At 40.7% G+C, this 3,023-nt stretch overlaps 1 pseudogene; it reads left to right on the top strand.

The window, feature by feature from the left end:
* The first annotated feature begins 360 nt into the window (after nucleotides 1–360).
* On the top strand, nucleotides 361–1,384 carry LOC131478076 (zinc finger protein 300-like; annotated as a pseudogene).
* Nucleotides 1,385–3,023: the final 1,639 nt, after the last annotated feature.

Raw genomic sequence — 3,023 nt, 5'->3', positions numbered from 1 at the left:
AGCCTGCCAAGGATCATTTCCACTGGTTCAGTATGAACATTGTGTAGTCTTCTCTTTTTTAAGTCCAGCCACACAGCTCTGTTATAAGAGCCAAGTCTTTTTCAAGTCCCATATTGTGCACCAAATGAAACATTACCAGGAAAGATTAGTGGTTGTTTACTGAGATTAGTATAGAAACAAAAAATGGAAACCAGTTGTAGATGAAATTTTTACTTGTTAAGTGACCAGTGAAACTGGGAAGAGGGAAAGGGGAAAGCAACTCCCAGGAGGGGATCAGAGATTTGATTCCTTATGAAAGGAGACATGAAATGACACCATAGTTTATTTTAACTCCCTTTTCCACACAGGAAGCCTGATGAAATGTCATTTGAAAAAAAGGATGGTTCTAATATCCCTGAGAACAACCTCAAGAGTGGGGAAAATCTCAATCAGCTTGACAAGATCCACATTTGTCAGCAGTCCTTTGAACACAATGGGAAAGAGAAAACTTTCAGTGGCAAGAAGATAGTCCTTACGTGTGAGCAAGTTTATACCAAAGATCCATGTATAAGGAACCTGTCAGTGTGGGAGAAGCAATTCCTGTTGGCTAATATACATCTTACCTTACCACCAACCTGAGAACTGACACAGGAGAACATTTGTATGTGTCCAGTGAATGTAAAGAAAACATGAACCAGAAATCAAAACTCATTAGAGATCAGATCCTTCAAAGTGCAGAGAATCCATATGAATACAATGGGCATGGAAAGGCCTTTCACCAGCAGTTATCTCACATTAGGCATCAGAGTAACCACGAGGAAAAAAACCTTATGAATGTAAGGATTGTGGAAAAGCCTTTACTCATACATATAGCCTAATCGTACATCAGAGAATCCACACTGGGGAAAAACCTTATGAATGCAGTGAATGTGGAAAAGCTTTTTCTCGCTATGCAAACTGTAGAGCACATCAGAGAATCCACACAGGGTAAAAAATCTAATGAATGTAGTGAGTGTGGAAAAGCTTTTATTCTGAAGTCAACCTTAATGATACATCAGAGGGTCCACACAAGGGAGAAACCTTATGAATATAGTGTGTCCTAAAGCCTTTACTCAACAGTCAAGTCTCATTCGACATCAGAGAATGCAAACAGGGGAAAAACCTTATGAATGCAGTGAGTGCAGAAAGCATTTACCAATCAGGTTTCCTTCAGCATCATAAAATCCACACCAGGGAAAAGCCTTATCAATGTAGTGAGTGTGGAAAAGCTTTTCCTCATTATGGAAGCCTAATGATACACCAGAGAGTGCATACAGGGGAGAAACTGTACAGATGTAGTTTGTGCAAAAAAGCCTTTACTTATGAGTCACTTTTCAGTCAACATCAGAGAATCCTTACAGCATAAGAACTTTATGAATGTAGTGGGTGCGGAAAACCCTGCTGAAAGTGGTCAAGATTCATGAAACATCAGAATTCACATAGGAAAAGCATGAATACATTACTTGTGTTTTAAAACTCATACACATTTTTAGTCCAGTGGAAAGCATACATGCTTCAATAATTAGCATATCCATAGTAAAATATCACTGAATTGACTGAAAAATCATTTTTTCTGAAGTCAGTCATCAGTAGAATCACAGACCCCAGAACTACAAAAGCATCTAGCTACCATAAACATGCTATTATGGTCTATCAGAGCTTTTAACGTGAATGAAACAACAGTTAGCAGGAGTAGAAACACAAAACATTATAAAAGGCCAATGGGGAGAATCAAGATGGTGGAATAGGGTAAGGACACGTTTAAATGGGCTGAAAAACATTTAAGGAGGAAAAGCAAGGGAAAGGACTGAACATACGCTGAGCTGGGGATGAGCTCATTTCTGATTCAGTGAACTGCAATGATGTGGCATTCTACAGGTTCCACCCGGAGCAGGTCTGGGTAGCCCTCGATCTGACGGCTAGCAGATCAAGAACTGTAGTGGTGGTACATCAGGCACCATTTTGCGCAATGTGGCAATAGTTTTGGGACTGGGGGGCTAACAGTGAACTGTGCATGTGCTGAACTCGTGAAATCTCACTGAGTTCTGTGGATTGCACTGGTCCCGGAGGAAAATAATACTGACTGTAGCATCATACCAGCAAAAATAGGTCCGTGTGGCACCCAGACCTAAAATTAAACAGGTTTTGGCAAGATCAATAGCAACAGCAACAACCTAATTATGTAGGACACCTAGTGTCTCTCTAATCCTGGGACCTGTTCCAACCAGAAGTGGGAGAAAGTTTACAGAGACAATGGTGTAGCCTTAGCACGGTATCACAGGAGGTGGAGAGTGGTGAGCCAAGAGCTGGGGCTGTAGAGACCATGGTGGAAAGCTGACATAACAACCCAAACCTGGAACTCACTGGAGGTTGTGGCACAAGTGGCTGCAAGCAAAAATTTGTGTACCAACCGCCATAAGTAAAATCTCATTGTAGACCTGTGGGTGACACAGCTTAGTAACCTACCCCAAGGAGAAGACTCTGCTAACCAGAAGTACAATGATCAAGGGCAAAAGAGACAGTGGCACAATGAGTATTACTGAAGACTCCCCTGCAAAGGAGCAAAACCCTATGCCAACCCAAGTTAACTCAGGAAGATATCTAGAAAATGGGGCACACAGAATCCATAAGACGCATTTTAAAGATTGTGATCAACAATGAGAAGCTCATGCAGGAGTTCAAAGAATTTAAGGAAGCAACAAAGCAAATCAAGGCTGGTATATCAGAAATTGCGAACACAGTACAGCACATTAAAAATACAGTGGAGAGTATCCAAAACAGAATGAAACAAGCAGAAGAAAGAATCTCAGAATTGAAAGATATTTCCTGTCACCAGGGGGAAGCAAACAAAAAGCTGGAAGCAGAGCTGGATCAGACCAAAAAAAGTATCCAAGAATTGAAAGACACTATTAAGAGGCCAAATGTAAGAGTTATCAGAGTCCCAGCAGGTTCAGAAATAGAAACTGGGATTAAGGGTGTATTAAATTAAATAATAAGGAATAATT

The sequence above is a fragment of the Ochotona princeps genome, chromosome 27 (assembly GCF_030435755.1).
Source record: "Ochotona princeps isolate mOchPri1 chromosome 27, mOchPri1.hap1, whole genome shotgun sequence".
NCBI classification, from domain to species: Eukaryota; Metazoa; Chordata; class Mammalia; order Lagomorpha; family Ochotonidae; genus Ochotona; species Ochotona princeps.
This window is presented reverse-complemented; position numbering and strand designations above follow the sequence as displayed.